Raw genomic sequence first — 20,226 nt, forward strand, 5'->3', positions numbered from 1 at the left:
GAAACTTTGGAAAGATGAGATAATGTGATAATGATATTAATATGAAATCTTGGGAATGGACAAGAAAGAAAAGCTTATGACTTAATAAGTGATGTGTTTGTCTGTCAAACTGAAAATCTATCAGTTTTACTGGTTAGTTTTTCCTCAGTTTGACCCAAGCTAGTGTTATTTGCAAAGAGGAATTTCAATGGAAAAATGAATATAAACTCTGTGAGTCATGCTCTTGATAAATTGTTGAATTGAGGTAGCCCAACCCACTGAGTTACATAAGAAAGCAGGCTGAGGGCTTGACAGATGACTCAGATGATAAAGGCTAAAGCCACAACAAAAAAATAAGAAATAAGGCTGAGAAAACTATTAAGCATGACTCCTCTACTGTGTCTACAGTTCCTGTCTTGAGTACTTGCCCTGACTTTTCTCAGTGATGGTCTGCTACCTAGAAGAGTAAGATGAAATAATCTTCAAGATACTTTTGGTCATGGCATTTTAATCACAGTAATAGAAACTCTAAGACATTGCTCCAAACCAACAAGCCAGTATGTTTCACTAGTCATGGTAAGGAAGACAAGATTTTATCCTTCTTTGTGAAAAGAATGACTCAGAATAATGGATCTACAAAATATGTTACCAGGCTAGACTCACAGAATCTATTTCTCACACTATAGAATATGTGAGATTTTCTGTCCCGCCAGCCACTCCTTCCTCATTTAGTCTAGTTAGAATAATGCCATTTGTACAATAATGGTGCATTCTGATGTTCTCTGAGAGGTCCAGATGGCCTGGATTACTTCAAACCATGATATGAAAAAGGACAGAACTCTATCACAGCCCATGAGCAAGACTATAAATACATTCTGTTGTCTGTTTCTTTTATTCTTTAAGGATACCAAAGAAAGCATCTACCAAATCAAATCAATGGCTAGTTACTAAGCTTCTGAGGTCATCTTAATTCAGCCAGCCAATGCACCACATCCAATTCTATAGCAATGATGAAAGCTATTCTTATCTCAAGTTTACAGTAATCCATATTATAGTCTCTCCTTTTTTTCATTCTATTTTGCTGTGTTTTGCAGTGGAAAGACTTATTCATTAAGTGGAAATATGTATATAACTGCCACCACCCCATCTTTTAAGTAACTAAAGGTGAGATGAAATTTTCGCTTCCAATCAAAGATACATTATATATACTATATTAATAAAGGTGTATAGAGATACCAATTCCAGAGGTTAACAGTTGCTACACTAGCTCCTATGCCAAGAAGAATGCAATGCTTATAATAATTATCAGATATACATATTACATACTTGGGTCCTTTTTTGTATGTTATTTATGTTCTACTGACCCTTTTCATTGCATATGCACATACAGTTCAAAGATTATTTTGATATTTGCTTTTTATTATGTGTATATCTATGTACATGGGTGCACATGCCTGCAGACACAAGCAGAGGACATCTGATCCCAGCAGCATGAGTTATGTTCATTGTGAGTTATTTGATGTAGGTCCTGGGAACTGACTCTGATACACTGTCAGAGAGATATGCCCTCTTAACTACTGAGCCATATTGTTAGCCCCTACTTATATTTTTTATTTGGGTTCATCAGTATGATTGAAGTGCTTCTTTGTTTAATAGATTGGAGGGTTTTCTATGTTTTGCCATTGCTCTATCTGTATGCCACTCTATTCTACAACCTCCAAATTACATTTTTATAGATAAATATAATTTAGGTTATTAATTTATTCCCTCTGGGAGAAATGTGTTATTTTGTCATCTCTGTAACTCTAGTATTAGAATTTTGGGTTTTGCCCTGAGACTTGATTCTTATGATAATTCACATCATGACAAATGCAGTTATGTTAATTATAACAGTATATTGACTTTCTGACCATACCCCATGGAACATAGTATTATCTCTGACATCTGTATTTTTCTATAATGTATTCCATGGTAATTTCAGTAATGTCTTCACCTTGGACTGGCATCCAAGTGAGCAACATGCCAGTAAAGGTCATCCTAACTCTGCACCCTAGTTATTTCAAGAGTCATGAACAGAATGATCAATTATAGATTCCAGAGAACCACCAACAAATACATTTCCTACACTCCCCCTTTGAGTAGCACACTTATGCTCCATTCTAGTGTTACATGTTCCATGCACCTTGCAGTGATACTCGTGTTCATAAAAGGGTAATTGTTAAACACTAATAAACAAATTAGGCAACTGCAATTTTATGATAGAGTTTGGGGAATTTAGAGATTCAAGATTTTTAGGAGTTTCAATTGCCCATTCTTTCCAAGAAAGATCTCTCTCCTGTTTTGTTTGTTTGTTTGTTTGTTTTTCTTTTTGTTGTTGTTGTTTTTGTTTTCCTCTCTCTTTTATAATGCATGTTTTTGCTAGGAATGTAACATTGTTTGAAGCTTGCCTATCTTTGAGGATCAGTTCTATGCCTGGTCTTCAGCTTTCTCTGTTCTCTTTCTGAACAAGCTGCGATTCTCTTGTATAGTACTGAGAACTGCTGAGAACTGCTCATGTTATATTTTCAGTGAGGAAACAGAGAAGGTACAAATTAGTGCTCAGCTTGTTTTCTCCTCTGTTCAATCAGAGACCCAAGGCTGTGCTAGGGGACTACCCACATTTTGTTAAAGATTTCTCACTTCAGTTAAGCATATCTAGAAACTTTTTCATAGGCACATCTGGAGATTTGTTCTTAAGGTAATTCTAAACTCCATCAAGTTGAGAAGATTCACTAAATTTGACTCCTTTTCATCTTGAAATTCAAACATATCACTTCTGTGTCACAACCTGCTTCCTATGTCCCTATTCATAACAATTTCTTAATGCAAAATGCATACAGCTCAACTACAGGCAGTCCTACTGTCTTTACCAATTTCAACTCTGTTTAAAGGTCCAAGTTCAGAGTCTTTTGTAAGACTCAAATGATCTATTAATTGTAAGCCCTGGTACAATAAAAAGACAGATTATGTATCTACAACACATACTGGTACAGAATAAACATTTAATTTTCAGGATGGAGAAATTGAGAAAATAGAACATAACAACCAGAGCTTCCATAAAAGCAATAATAAAATCCATTCTGCAGCTTTCTTTTAAGGTTCAGGAGCCATGATAGACTGTAATTCCAAGGAGATCCATTTTTTTTTATTGCAAATGTAGTCCCATTTCCCACATGTGCTGCCCAAGGTAAACACAGCTTCTCTAATGGACAGCTTGAATCCATATCTGCTCCCTTGTTCTGAGGATATTCCATGTTTCTTACAGCCACACCATCCTGAAGATTCCATTATAATTTAGACTTCAACTTTTTTGCTGGGTTCAGTGTCTACAAGAAACTTGTTGAAAGGATTCCAGCTCTATCACTCATGGACTGGCTTCAGCACCTTCCTAAGATTTTAGCATAGTTGTACCATAACCCTGTTGCCCGCTCTTTTGTTCCCCTGGTAAGAACACGCTCAGGGCAACCGGAATCTTCTGCAGCACAAACTTTATTGCTTACCCCATCAGGAGCCAGTGGAGAAGAGAGCCAGAGAGAGAGAGAGATGGCGGAGCCCCCTCCCTTTTATGGAGGACTGTCCTCCGCCTCGGACGTGTCACTCCCTGATTGGCTGCAGCCCATCAGCCAGAGTTGTCATCACGGGAAAGGCAGAGCACATGGGGTGGGAAACTACCCCAGCGCATGTGCAGATGGTTTGTTTACTACTTAGAACACAGGTGTCAGTGCCATCTTATAATGGCGAATGTGAGGACGGCTCCTTACATAACCCCTTCAGTCTTCTTTATTTTTGAAAAACCACATGACAGAATGCATTACTGTTAGCACAAGGCAATAGTTCCTGTTCCTGTTCAATATATTTCTTTAATAATATTTGTAGAAAATCTATGAAAAAATACAAATTAGTAAAATCTGTGATAACTTTGGATCCTTTTCATTCCAATCCAGTAATATGTAAATTTTTGTTTTTATTAATAGACTGTCTAATATTTAATAGATTAAAATTATTTTGCCAGTTCTTTTAAAATTATTTTTAAGATTTATTTCATTTTTATTCAAGTATATCTGCCTTTGTTTATGCATGTGCCTACAGAAGCCAGAAGCCAGTATTTGAGCCCCTGGAGCTATAGCTGCAGGCAGCTATGGACTACCCCAGGTAAGTGCTAGGCACAGAACTTGGGTCTTCTGCAAGAGCAACACATGCTCACAAACACTAAGCTAGCTCCTTAAAGTCCCTATTTTGATTTATGAAGTGGTTGCTATATGTATGAGAATGGTTACCTCAGGAATAATTTAAGTATTAAGTTCTTAACAATAGTTCCAAAGTGTGTCTTTGATTTTCCCTTCTTGAGATCTGTGCTTTTATCACATACCTTCACACGTGAATGCAGAGCTTTCTGCCCTGACTCTTAGACACATGGTTTAGTCAGTAACCCTGAGGTGTGCAATGATGTCCAACATAAGCTGTATCAGAATAAAGTTTTGCCATGTTCTTTTTACTTATGTATTATTTTGATGCTATAACACCATTTGTCATGTTTCAGATAAGCCTTTAGATATTTTAGATTATTCACTGTCATTTTTTTTCAAAATCTCCTTTGTATCTAAAAGCACTTAAATAATGTCTTGTACTATGACATATAATAAATATGAAATGAAAAAAAAAAAAGCTAAGCTACTTTATAACCAGGTTTATTTTTCAACCTGTTTTTTAATAGCTCTAACAAGACTGTAGCAAAGAGATGAGGGAAGTCTGGTTTGTTGTGCAGTGTCAAAACTGTACTGGCTGGAAGAATCACTGGGGCAGAATGAGATAGATCTGCAAAATCACTGTCTTATTGCAAGCTCCCCAATAACAGAGGCATTATTCAGGCTTAGAATTCTTCTTCATCTCTCATCTACATGAGAGGCAGAAACCCTTATCACTGGGTACATTCTTCCTTTTTTATTTTTTTTCTTTTTTCATTGCCATGACAAAATATCTGATTTAAGAAACTAAAAGAAGAGATCACTTAGGTTCCCAATGAGGTCTGCCTTCCCACTTCCTACTTTTTAATCCAGTCTAGGATCTCCAGCTCAAGAAATGGTGTTACCCACATCAATCAGCCCAGTCTAAAACTACCTCAGAGACATGATCCAAGATTTGTCTCCAAAGTGATTCTATATTCTGTCTGATTGACAAAACAGTAACTTATTACTCGTCCCTGTGCCAACTTGACTCTCAAGCACACTGCTTTTAACCCATAACTTCCCACATTTTGTCCCCACAGACTCATAGTCATTTCCTAACCAAAAGGCATTCACTCAGGTTCACTTCAAAAGCTCCTGCTGTTTTTAACCATTCCAACAGTATTTAAAAATAGAAGGGAGGTTTCTCAGACTCAGATATTATCTTAATTGTGAACTCCAGAAAGAAATTTAAAAAATAAAAACAAAAAGTTACATGTTTCTAATGTACAATGGCAGAGAGGAAACACTCTCTGTATAAAAGGAAAGAATGGGAGAACAGCAATAATAGACCTGGGGGGGGGGGGGGAGATTGAAACCTAGTGGGTTAATCACCAAATCCAGAAGATGGTGAGCAACTGAGGCTGTGATAGGCTAACTTGAAAGGCTTTGAGGGCTCCCAAACCTATCTCTCTGCCTAAAGGAAGCATGCCTGTTTGTTAGACTGTCTCTATTCATTAAATACCTTTCTTTTCACTGTAGAAATTCAGAGATTCTAGAGTCTCCCCTGCAATGTGTGTCATCTTAATCAGAGCTTTACACAGTGGCTTCCCCGAGCACTCTTGGAGAGAATCTGATTTGTCACACAATCCTCTTTCAGCAGCTCTCAGGAGCCAAGGTGCAAGACTACACGATTCCTAGAATCTTGTATTTCTCATGACTATATGAAAAAGGACACCCAGATGACACAACCAAGTGGTTCTGCTGCCAGAATAGGGTAGATCCTGGCCCCCTAGGGCCATAGTCCCATTATCTTTTCTTCTCTGACCCCATAGGACCATATTTATAGCTGATTTTTTTTTCAGCAAGGAACGACTCAATGATATTTTCAGTTTATATCTCTTCCAAGTTAGCTCTCTCCTTTCAAATGAACTTATATTTTCACAAATAGAATCTGGTACATGTGGGGTCTTGTCCTGCTGAGCCAGTGCATTAATCTATTTAACAAGTATAGCTTCCTTTGAACCTGAAATTTTAAATGTCTGCAACTCTAAACTTGTTCACTTTGTCCTTGCCAAACTCCACCTATTCCAATGTTCTTCTCTCTTTTCTCACTGTAGACCTGGTCAGCAGTGATGGCCATTGATCATGATACAGTTTAACTAGTACTTTTTAGAAATTTCCTCTGCTAAACAAATCCATTTCATTGCTTCCTAATTCTGCAACAGTTGAATTCTCAGAACAGAGACATGATGTGACATGGATGGAGTACCAAAAAAGTGAAAATGAGTTTATCTTATTTCCTGAAAGACTCCTTGCTCCTCTCTGAAATTTTGTGAGCTGGTCTGTGCAATTAAAATTTCTCAGAATTTCCTCTTTCCTAACTCCCACCAGAATGTCCTATTCAGCTCTATTGACAGAACTCTACAACATGTCCAGTCTGAAGCCATCAACTCTTCCATATTATCCAGTTCCAATTGTTTAAGAACCACATTGTGAGTTTTATCCCAACAACATCTCAACAATGTGACTGAACACAGAGAAACAATGGAGAAGTTAAGGGAAGAACTGAAGGAGATGAAGGAGTTTGCAACTCCATAGGAAGAAGAACAATATCAACCAGCCAGACCCCCCAGAGCTCCCAGTAACTAAACAACCAACCAAAGAATACACATGGAGGAACCCATAGTTCCAGCTGTATATGTAGCAGAGGATGGCCTTATCTGGCATCATTGGGAAAAGAGGTCCTTGGTCCTGTGAAGGCTTGATGCCCCAGCTTACAGGAATGCTAGGGCAGTGAGGCAGGAGTGAGTAAAGGAGCACCCTCATAAAAGCAGGGTGTGTGATAGACAGGTTTCAAAGGGAAAACCAGAGGAGGATAACATTAGAAATGTAAATAAATAAAATAACCAATAAAAAATTAAAATAAAATAATTTTCTATATTAATCATGTTCCTCATTGTTGTGATGATAATACCCAACAAAACACCCAAGGAGAGAAAGGGTTATTTTGACTTATAGTTTCAGGGCTCACAGTCCATCTTGGTGGAGTAGAGTGGAGAATGGCAGCCATAATAAAAATCTGCTGCCACATAGCATACGCAATCAGGATGTGATTCAGAAAGGAATGAATGCTGGTGTCCAACTTTATTTCTGTTTTTTACATAGTGTGCTTATCCAAGCCCATATAATATGACACTTAAGGTGTGGCTTTCTACCTCAATTCAACAAATCTGTAAGCTCCCAAAAATATGCCCAGAAAATTTTATACAGTGAATTCTATGTTTTATTTCACCGGCAATTCATATAAACCATCACACTGTAATATTTGGATATCTCACAGCTTTCGATTTTCCTCTTTCCTCTCTTCATGTAGGAAACTGGATTCATGCTCTTCCGGTCAGACCAGCACCGGGGTAGCTAGGGCGCAGGGTCGGCTGACACTCGCCAGCTACCCACAACACCCACCACAGGATCTTAAGACTTCTGGTGAGTGGAACACAGCTTCTGCTCCAATCCAATTGCGCGCAGGACCTGAGACTGCATTAGTTAGGGAAGCAGAAAACCGGCCTGAGTAGGGCCACAAGCCTCTTCCGGCCTGACCAGCACCAGGGTAGCTAGAGCGTAGGGTCGGCTGACACCCGCCAGCTACCCACGACACCCGCCACAGGATTTTGAGACTTCTGGTGAGTGGAACACAGAGTCTAATCCAATCTTTAAACAGTGACAACGATAACAACTAACCCCAGAGATTACCAGATGGCGAAAGGTAAACGTAATAATCTTACTAACAGAAACCAAGACCACTCACCATCATCAGAACTTAGCACTCCCACTTCACCCAATCCAGGGCACCCCAACACACTGGAAAAGCTAGACACGGATCTAAAAGCATATCTCATGATGATGGTAGAGGACATCAAGAAGGACTTTAATAACTCACTTAAAGAATTACAGGAGAACATGGCTAAAGAGTTACAAGTCCTTAAAGAAAAACAGGATAACACAATCAAACAGGTAGAAGTCCTTAAAAAAACAGGAAAACACATCCAAAGAGATGATGGAAATGAACAAAACCATACTAGACCTAAAAAGGGAAGTAGACACAATAAAGAAAACCCAAAATGAGGCAACACTGGAGATAGAAACCCTAGGAAAGAAATCTGGAACCATAGATACCAGCATCAGCAACAGAATACAAGAGATGGAAGAGAGAATCTCAGGTGCAGAAGATTCCATAGAGAACATCGGCACAACAATCAAGGAAAATGTAAAATGCAAAAAGATCCTAACTCAAAACATCCAAGAAATACAGGACACAATGAGAAGACCAAACCTACGGATAATAGGAGTGGAAGAGAATGAAGATTTTCAACTCAAAGGACCAGCAAACATCTTCAACAAAATTATAGAAGAAAACTTCCCAAATCTAAAGAAAGAGATGCCCATGAACATACAAGAAGCCTACAGAACTCCAAATAGACTGGACCAGAAAAGAAATACCTCCCGACACATTATAATCAGAACAACCAATGCTCTAAATAAAGATAGAATACTAAAAGCAGTAAGAGAAAAAGGCCAAGTAACATATAAAGGCAAGCTTATCAGAATTACACCAGATTTTTCACCAGAGACTATGAGAGCCAGAAGATCCTGGACAGATGTTGTACAGACACTAAAAGAACACAAATTCTAGCCCAGGCTACTATACCCAGCCAAACTCTCAATTAACATAGATGAAGAAACCAAACTATTCCACAACAAAACCAAATTCACACATTATCTCTCCACGAATCCAGCCCTTCAAAGGATAATAACAGAGAAAAACCAATACAAGGACGGAAACCATGTCCTAGAAAAAGCAAGAAGGTAATCCCTCAACAAACCTAAAAGAAGACAGCCACAAGAACAGAATGCCAACTTTAACAACAAAAATAACAGGAAACAGCCGAGCGTGGTGGCGCACGCCTTTAATCCCAGCACTTGGGAGGCAGAGGCAGGCCGATTTCTGAGTTCGAGGCCAGCCTGGTCTACAAAGTGAGTTCCAGGACAGCCAGGGCTACACAGAGAAATGCTGTCTCAAAAAAACAAAAAAAACACAACAACAACAACAAAAAAAAAACAGGAAACAACAATTATTTTTCCTTAATATCTCTTAATATCAATGGACTCAACTCACCTATAAAAAGACATAGACTAACAAACTGGCTACACAAACAAGACCCAACATTTTGCTGCTTACAGGAAACTCATCTCAGAGAAAAAGATAGAAACTACCTCAGAATGAAAGGCTGGAAAACAATTTTCCAAGCAAATGGTAGGAAGAAACAAGCTGGAGTAGCCATTCTAATATCTGATAAGATTGACTTCCAACCCAAAGTCATCAAAAAAGACAGGGAGGGGCACTTCATACTCATCAAGGTAAAATCCTCCAAGAGGAAATATCAATCCTGAATATCTATGCTCCAAATACAAAGGCAGCCACATTCATTAAAGAAACTTTAGTAAATCTCAAAGCACACATTGCACCTCATACAATAATAGTGGGAGACTTCAACACACCACTTTCACCAATGGACAGATCATGGAAACAGAAACTAAACAGGGACACAGTGAAACTAACAGAAGTTATGAATCAAATGGATCTGGCACATATCTACAGAACATTCTATCCTAAAACAAAAGGATATACCTTCTTCTCAGCACCTCATGGTACATTCTCCAAAATTGACCACATAATTGGTCACAAAACAGGCCTCAACAGATACAAAAATATTGAAATTGTCCCATGCATCCTATCAGATCACCATGGACTAAGACTGATCTTCAATAACAAAATAAATAATAGAAAGCCAACCTTCACGTGGAAACTGAACAACACTCTTCTCAATGATACCTTGGTCAAGGAAGGAATAAAGAAAGAAATTAAGGACTTTTTAGAGTTCAATGAAAATGAAGCCACAACATACCCAAACTTATGGGACACAATGAAAGCATTTCTAAGAGGAAAACTCATAGCTCTGAGTGCCTCCAAAAAGAAACTAGAGAGAGCACACATTAGCACCTTGACAACACACCTAAAAGCATTAGAACAAAAGGAAGCAAATTCACCCAAGAGGAGTAGACAGCAGGAAATAATCAAACTCAGGGGTGAAATCAACCAAGTGGAAACAAGAAGAACTATTCAAAGAATCATCCAATCAAGGAGCTGGTTCTTTGAGATAATCAACAAGATAGATAAACCCTTAGCCAGACTCACTAGAGGGCACAGGGAAAGCATCCTAATTAACAAAATCAGAAATGAAAAAGGAGACATAACAACAGATCCTGAAGACATCCAAAACACCATCAGATCCTTCTACCAAAGGCTATACTCAACAAAACTGGAGAACCTGGATGAAATGGAGAAGTTCCTAGACAGATACCAGGTACCAAAGTTGAATCAAGATCAGGTTAATGATCTAAACAGCCTGATATCCCCCAAAGAAATAGAAGCAGTCATTAATAGTCTCCAACCAAAAAAAGCCCAGGACCAGATGGGTTTAGTGCAGAGTTCTATCAGACCTTCAAAGAAGATCTAATCCCAGTTCTTCACAAACTATTCCACAAAATAGAAACAGAAGGTACTCTACCCAACTGATTCTATGAAGCCACAATTACTCTGATACCTAAACCACAAAAAGACCCAACAAAGATAGAAAACTTCAGACCAATATCCCTTATGAATATTGATGCAAAAATCCTCAATAAAGTTCTTGCTAACCGAATCCAAGAACACATCAAAACAATCATCCATCCTGACCAAGTAGGTTTCATCCCAGGGATGCAGGGATGGTTCAATATACGGAAATCCATCAACGTAATCCAGTATATAAACAAACTCAAAGACAAAAACCACATGGTCATCTCGTTAGATGCGGAAAAAGCATTTGACAAGATCCAACACCCATTCATGATAAAAGTCTTGGAAAGATCAGGAATTCAAGGCCCATACCTAAACATGATAAAAGCAATCTACAGCAAACCAGTAGCCAACATCAAAGTAAATGGTGAGAAGCTTGAAGCAATCCCTCTAAAATCAGGGACTAGACAAGGCTGTCCACTTTCTCCATACCTATTCAACATTGTACTTGAAGTCCTAGCCAGAGCAATTCGACAACAAAAGGAGATCAAAGGGATACAAATTGGAAAAGATGAAGTCAAAATATCACTTTTTGCAGATGATATGATAGTATATATAAGTGACCCTAAAAATTCCACCAGAGAACTCCTAAGCCTGATAAACAGCTTTGGTGAAGTAGCTGGATATAAAATTAACTCAAACAAATAAATGGCCTTTCTCTACACAAAGAATAAACAGGCTGAGAAAGAAATTAGGGAAACAACACCCTTCTCAATAGTCACAAATAATATAAAATATCTTGGCGTGACTCTAACTAAGGAAGTGAAAGATCTGTATAATAAAAACTTCAAGTCTCTGAAGAAAGAAATTATAGAAGATCTCAGAAGATGGAAAGATCTCCCATGCTCATGGATTGGCAGGATCAACATTGTAAAAATGGCTATCTTGCCAAAAGCAATCTACAGATTCAATGCAATCGCCATAAAAATTCCAACTCAATTCTTCAACGAATTAGAAAGTGCAATCTGCAAATTCATCTGGAATAACAAAAAACCTAGGATAGCAAAAACTCTTCTCAAGGGTAAAAGAACCTCTGGTGGAATCACCATGCCGGACCTAAAGCTTTACTACAGAGCAATTGTGATAAAAACTGCATGGTACTGGTATAGTGACAGACAAATAGACCAATGGAATAGAATTGAAGACCCAGAAATGAACCCACACACCTACAGTCACTTGATCTTCGACAAGGGAGCTAAAAACATCCAGTGGAAGAAAGACAGCATTTTCAACAAATGGTGCTGGCAGAACTGGTTGTTAACATGTAGAAGAATGCGAATCGATCCATTCCTATCTCCTTGTACTAAGGTCAAGTCTAAATGGATCAAGGAACTTCACATAAAACCAGAGACACTGATACTTATAGAGGAGTAAGTGGGGAAAAGCCTTGAAGATATGGGCACAGGGGAAAAATTCTTGAATAGAATAGCAATGGCTTGTGCTGTAAGATCGAGAATTGACAAGTGGGACCTCATGAAACTGCAAAGCATCTGCAAGGCAACAGACACCATCAATAAGACAAAAAAACCACCAACAGATTGGGAAAGGATCTTTACCTATCCTAAATCAGATAAGGGACTAATATCCAATACATATAAAGAACTCAAGAAGGTGGTCTCCAGAAAGTCAAATAACCTCATTAAAAAATGGGGCTCAGAACTGAACAAAGAATTCTCACCTGAGGAATACTGAATGGCAGAGAAGCACCTGAAAAACTGTTCAACATCCTTAATCATCAGGGAAATGCAAATCAAAAGAACCCTGAGATTCCACCTCACACCAGTCAGAATGGCTAAGATCAAAAATTCAGGTGACAGCAGATGCTGGCGAGGATGTGGAGAAAGAGGAACACTCCTCCATTGTTGGTGAGATTGCAAGCTTATACAACCACTCTGGAAATCAGTCTGGTGGTTCCTCAGAAAATTGGACATAGTACTACCGGAGGATCCAGCAATACCTCTCCTGGGGATATATCCAGAAGATGTCCCAACCAGTAAGAAGGACACATGCTCCACTATGTTCATAGCAGCCCTATTTATAATAGCCAGAAGCTGGAAAGAACCCAGATGTCCCTCAACAGAGGAATGGATACAGAAATTATGCTACATTTACACAATGGAGTACTACTCAGCTATTAAAAAGAATGAATTTATGAAATTCCTAGACAAATGGATGGACCTGGAGGGCATCATCTTGAGTGAGGTAACCCAATCACAAAGGAACTCACACAATATGTATTCACTGATAAGTGGATATTAGCCCAAAACTTAGGATACCCAAGATATAAGATACAATTTGCTAAACGCATGAAACTCAAGAAGAATGAAGACCAAAATGTGGACAATATGCCCCTTCTTAGAATTGGGAACAAAACACCCATGGAAGGAGTTACAGAGACAAAGTTTGGAGCTGTGATGAAAGGATGGACCATCTAGAGACTGCTGTATCCAGGGATCCATCCCATAATCAGCTTCCAAACGCTGACACCATTGCATACACTAGCAAGATTTTGCTGAAAGGACCCAAATATAGCTGTCTCTTGTGAGACTATGCCAGGGCTTAGCAAACACAGGAGTGGATGCTCACAGTCAGCTCTTGGATGTATCACAGGGCTCCCAATGGAGAAGGTAGAGAAAGTACCCAAGGAGCTAAAGGGATCTGCAACCCTATAGTTGGAACAACGTGATGAACTAACCAGTACCCCGGAGCTCTTGTCTCTAGCTGCATATGTATCGAAAGATGGCCTAGTCGGCCATCACTGGAAAGAGAGGCCCATTGGACTTGCAAACTTTATATGCCCCAATATAGGGGAATGCCAGGGCCAAAAGAATGGGAATGGGTGGGTAGGGAAGTGGGGGGCTGTATGGGGGACTTTTGGGATAGCATTGGAAATGTAATTGAGGAAAATATGTAATAAAAAATATTAAAAATTTAAAAAAAAGAAAAAAAAGAAACTGGATTCATATATATATATATATATATATATATATACACACACACATATATATATACATATATATACATTCTTTTTATGTTCTTTTTAATATATAATCCAAATATATAATATATTCTTTTAAATGAAAAGTGAAAATAGTCTTACTGTAACTTTGGTAGCTCAAATAGGCTTTGGATGTTAAAGGCAGAAGCCAGAACTAATCATTATGGCTGGCTGCCTATTAAAGCTTCTTTGGAAACAATGGTGTGAGTTGTAAGGCGGCTCCAGTAATGACTTCAGATTTCAGATTATTGCTACCTTATCTTCTTTACAATTTTCGTTTCCAGATGTATATTTGCAAGGGTTGGGAAAGGAGTGAGATAACCTATCTTTGTCAATTGGAGCCCCAGAAGTATGAAGATGTGACAAAAATACTATATAGTCTGTATTATACAGAAATGCAAGGTGAGAAGCACCTGAACGTGTCTGAATTATAGGCATTTTAACAGGTATTAGGGGTATCTGACAAATTGTTGAAATGCTTTGCAGAAGATCCATTTGCCTTAATTTAGAATAATAGTTTATCAGTATTCAAGTGTAAACTCAAATTGTTAATTACTGCATAGACCTAATTAAAAAAATGTGCCCATGATCAGCGAGATAAATATTGATAGAAATCTATACACAGACACTAACTGTCTATACTTTGGTTACATATATTTGCTTTTTTCAGTTTTCAGGACAGCATCATTCACTGTAAGCTGAATAACACATTTGCTGCCATAGTTTTGTTGAATTTTATCTGTTTAATTCAAATGTACTTCCCACATAGTGAACAAGCATTCTGTAAGTATGCACATCCTCCACTTAACATGAACCTCTGAAGCATGGCCTGGAGATGACTTAAAACCCACAGAGCAGAACTGGATCCCACGTACTAATTGCTTAGGCAGGTAGAACGAATATATTTGTGCACATTTGTTTCAACCCCGTGATTTGGATCAAAGCAGATTTCCTTGCATGTAAGGTTCTCTGTGAGCAAGTTACCGCTCTTCAGCTAGGATGAGAGTTAACTCGGCTACTGTTCTCTAAATATCTGACATATTGGGAAGGAGGCAACCATGTAAAGCATCTGTGCCAGGCTAGTATGATAAGTCTGAACAGAGAATCAGATTCTGGCCTGGAAATGTGATTTTGCACGGGCAATGCCACATATGCAGAGATTACTTTTCTCATTTCTATGACTTTTGCAGCCTATGTTTGGGTATTAGACTGTTATAAGCACATAAGAAGAAAAAAAAAGCTGTAAGGGTGATTATTCAAAATGACCCACACTTCAAAGCAAGCATACTTTAAGGTTTAAAAGATGTTTAATGGGTGTGTTTAATGTGCATCACTTTAATTGTTTTAAATAAAATGCTTCCATTTAAGAACCATGTCATCCATACATACATGTTTTCATGCACTTTACAGTGACCCTTACATAAGAAGAAATGCATAAATCAGAGCCCAGTTTAGCTTTAAAAAGGGAGAACCACTTCTGCAGGACCCTTACCCTCTTTATGCCATCCCTTCTGGCTCACTCAGAACACTCTGGATTCTGCCTGCTGAGTCCCTAAAGATGCCCGTAAGCCACCTAATAAAAATACACCTTTCTCTCCATTTCTTTGGACAACCACACCTCTTTTGAGAAGGCTTTTGCTGGTTTCCCATCAACATGTAGTTTTTTAGGAGGGCTGGGACATCATTTGGCTAGCTGACAATTTTATTTTATACCTGGTCACTCTAAGTATAATATTCTGGAGCAAATAAATGATCCATTCACTGCAAGTGGTTTGAGCTAGTAATTAAAATAAACGTTCCTGATTTGCATCACATTAAGTAACCTGATTATGAAGACAACTGCAATCCATTAAGAACAGACATCAGCATAGGCATTGCCGGACAGCTCCAGGTGCATTTCCAGGTTTGCTTTAGATTTGGTCAAACATGTTCACATTTTTATGACTTTCATCACTGGGCGACCGCAACTGGGTTTGAGTTTTCCTGACTCACTTATACATTTTTATGACTATAGATATTTTTGATGTTAAGTATTATATTCATATCAAGAAATCTGTCATTTGAGAGTTGAAAGTTCTTTCAGGAATTCAGTAATTACTGACTACTCCCTATGAACTATTAAATGGCTGCTCCAGCCAGGGTGAGTGATTTGAAATGTGATTTCAAAATATTACCATGATGCAATTGCTCCCCCACCCTTAATATAATATTGGTAAATACAGGAGAGAAATGTATATAAACAGTATAAAACTTTACTACTGTGAAGCCTTCCCAGTTTTTCCCTTCCATTTTAATTATAATGCACTTAAATTTGTAATGAATGAAAAAGAGCTAGTTGAATGACTTAAACCTTAGTTGAGAATGGGAATTAGAGACAACCTTTTCTGATGGTTTGGCCGGGAAAAAAAATGTGCTTTATGAGCTTTGGAGAAATTGCATGTAGGAGGGAGAAGATGGTGTAACGGAGAGTTTATTAGTGTCCTGAACCGCTGAAAAGAATAAAAATAAAAAAACCAACACCAACAACAGAGTTGTTGGAAAACAATGAAAATTTCTTGTCTTTCAGTTCTGTATTCTATAAATCTAAACCCAAGGCATCAAAAAGGGCTAGGCTCCCTCAGAAACTCAGAATCCTTTTTATTTTTAAGTTTTCTCCCTATATCCATCTCCTTATTTACTTAGTGGTGAGTGTGTGTGTGTGTGTGTGTGTTAGGTGGTGCATGATGCACTACACATGGGTGGATGCATAGTGTGATTCAGATGCGGAGTTTGTAAGATATCTTGTACGAATCATTTATCTCCTTCTGCCATATGGTTGTAGAGATCAAAGTCAGGCCACCAGCTGTGCAACAAGTGACATTACATGCTAAGCCATCTCAGACTTCAGAATTCTTCTTGTCTTTTCCTTGCTTCTATTGGTTGGTCACCAATCTTTATCAGTCCTTTGGAAGCTGTATCACTCCTATGACAATGTCTGGGATTAGAGTCATTATCCTAGATATGTCTGTCTACATTTCTTTAACTATAATACAGACACCATTGTTGTTTGAAGCCTACTTATGATTTTTATGTTGCTTTGTCTATACTTATAAATACCTTATACTTATAAATACCTTATATCCAGGTTCAAAGACATTCTCAGGTACAAAGGGAAGTAAGGAAGTCAAATTATCCCTATGTACAGAAGATATTATACACAGAGAAGTAAGGAATTTAATATTTCCTTTTTGAAAATTGGGATATAAGTTAATACACAAAAAATGTAGATAGTTTAAAAGTATTCAACTTGGATATATGCATTATACTTAGGATTTTAACGAACTTAAGGTAGAAAGTAGAAATTAGATTAAAGAATTAATGAATTAATAATTGATAGTGTATACGTTTTATTTACAGCTACATGAATGCTTTTTGACCAAGGAAGTAGGAATAGGAAGTTGTCAGTATCTTGTGTGGCAGCAATATTGAAATGAGCAAGAGTTGAAAAAAGAAACTGAACACTAGTAGCGGTACATCGAAAAGGAAAATAACTTCCAAAAGAACTTAATTCTTTTAAATTGTTTGTTTGGTATAGAGGGAAATCTCCAAACTGAGAATAGTTTTTCTCCTTATACAGAGTGAATTTTTGGTAATACACGTTTCGGTTAAAAAAAGAAAAAGCAATGATGAGAAAATTCATATTAGGTGAAACTACATAAATTATTTCAACACTGAAATAATTTCCAGTTTTACCATCCCTTTTGAATGTTCCACACAAGGAACAGCATGGATATGGTTATCAGCATGGATAGAACAAGAAAAGTTATGTTTGTTTGTTTGTTGGTTGGTGAATACGTAACAGTAACAGAATATGGAACCTACATGGCCAGACCTCCACACAGACAATCTGGCTTCCTGCCTCTGCCACTCTGTGACATTCACATGCTGAGTGCTTGATCATCAAATCAGAACATCAAAGCTCTAATAATTACATTCATGAGATAGCAGTCCTGTAATTAATACTGAAAATGCTAACGAGTACTGAGGTTGCAATTAAAACTGAAAAAAAAGAACACAACAACAACAACAACCACAACAACAACAAAAGGACTTGTGCGCTGTGTTCCTTTAATGAGTTACATTTAAAAGGCCAAAGTCATTGTATGATTTTTTTAAAAAAGCCATTCAGTAAACCTCCCTTTACCTGTGTCACCTTTCAGATTAAACATGGACATTTTCTTTTTGTTTTTAATTATTAATAATCAAGATTTTGTAGCTCAGCATGCGGCTTCAGATTTGCTTTGATTTCATGCAGTGTGGTGGAAATGTACGTCAGCTCTTCTGGGCGCTAGTTCAGACTTTTCTACTAAATCCTTACCCTAACATTTGGAAGTCCTAGAATTCTTCATTTGCAAACAGAGAAACATGGACCTTATTTTCAAATCACATTTCAAAGATTGTGGCTTTTTAATGTAAACAAATAATGTATAGTGGCATTAAACGATACACACTTTGTTTCTCAACATTATTGAAAAATGAAGGTGGATCAGGCTGCCAGCAGTGTCCCCATCACCTGATGGCTCTTTCAGAGGACGGCCACTTTCCCACTATGTCTCTGAGCCTTCTTCTATAAAGTTTAGGGCACTCTCAACAACCTTCTGACTTCATATGAACCCAGGTACCTATCAAAGACGTTATTATCAAGTGTACTCGCACTAAGAATTAGGACTCCAAATATGAATTGGGAGATTCAGTTTATCCAGCAGCAACAATAGGAACTTGTAAAAAGCACACAGATTCTTATGCAAAGATAGAATATATTTTCAAGTTATTAAGAGAAATAATGTCAGCCTTGACACCTAACAGGTACTGATTATTCCCACAGAGATTTGATCTACTTTTTCTTTCACAAGGACTGTGAGAGCAATTTTGAGACCTGCTTCTAAGCCAGGGTGAATGATAGCAACATGTATTGACTTACTGACTTTTGAACCCAAGAACTTAAAATCATTTTAGAACTCAATGGGAAGTTATGGACAGGGGAGCAGGTTTGAAATAGTTTGAAGAGTCGTTATACCTCACTGACACAGACTTCAAAGCATAAAATCCTCCAGTTCTTTTTTGGTAAGAGGAACCAAAAACATACAGAGAAATGTAAAATTCTTATAAATCAATGCAAAGACAAAATTAGACTAGCTAGAAGGAACAAAAGTGTACTCTTAGAAAGGAGGGAAAATGAGTAGGAAGTGTGTTTTATACTCACTGAAGTCTAGTCAAATTGACAACAAAAGATTGGTTTATTCAACTCATTTCTTCTATCAGAATGGCTTATTAATCTATTGTCTGCACTATGCATTGTTTGGGGTAATAGGTATAAGAGTGGTAATAAGCAAAAAAGGAAAAAAAATTGCTATGATAATCCTAAAGATCATGTTCTAATGGAGTGAGATAATAATAATAATAAGGAATCAAATTACACATGTGTTTCAAGGAATGGAAAACACTTTGAAGGGCGCAATGTGGCAATAGAATGAATAATTGTTGTTATGAGTAAAACGGTTTTGTTATGGATACAACGTCTTCTACCAACATTCAGAGTAAGAATGAGCTTCATGATTTTTGTTCTAGTTTCATTTCGTTTTGTTTTGTTGTGGGCTTTTTGTTTTGTTTTGGCATTTTATGGTTAATTGGCTTACTGTTTACATTTGGGGGGTTGTTTTTAGATAAAGAGTGGGCAAGTAGTTGGTTCAGTAAGAAGATGGAGAGGATCTGGGAGAACTTGGAGGAAGGGAGATACATGATCAAAATACATTGAATGAAAATATTTTAGATGATAAAACAAATAAAAGAGACCATGGATGAGCTGGTGTGAGAATGAATGTAAGGCTCAAAAGGCCTAATCATGGAAACTGGAGAATACAAACTATTAAGAAAAGACCAAGGGTCCCCAGTGAAGGAGCTAGAGAAAGTACCCACGGAGCTGAAGGGGTTTGCAGTCCTTTAGGAGAACCAACAATATGAACTAACCAATACTCCCATAAGAAGGCTGAGATATGCTATTATAACATATGTGCAGAGGGCCTAGGTCAATCCCATGCCAGCTCACTGGTTGTAGGTTCAGACTTTGTGAGCTCCTGTGAGCCCAGGTTAGTTGATTTTGTGGGGTATTTGTTTGTTTGTTTGTTTGTTTGTGTGACTGACTGACTGATTGATTGATTGATTGATTGATTGATTGATTGATTGATTTTGTGGTGCCCTTGACCTCTCTGGCTCCTACCATCTATCTGCCCCCTCTTTTCAACAGGATTCACCCAGAACTGCATCACGTTTGGCTGAGGGTCTGTGCATCTGCTTCCATCCATGGCTGGATAAAATTTCTCTAATGA

This window comes from Mus caroli, unplaced genomic scaffold (genome assembly GCF_978045245.1).
Source record: "Mus caroli unplaced genomic scaffold, Mus_caroli_1 scaffold_2, whole genome shotgun sequence".
Taxonomy (NCBI): domain Eukaryota; kingdom Metazoa; phylum Chordata; class Mammalia; order Rodentia; family Muridae; genus Mus; species Mus caroli.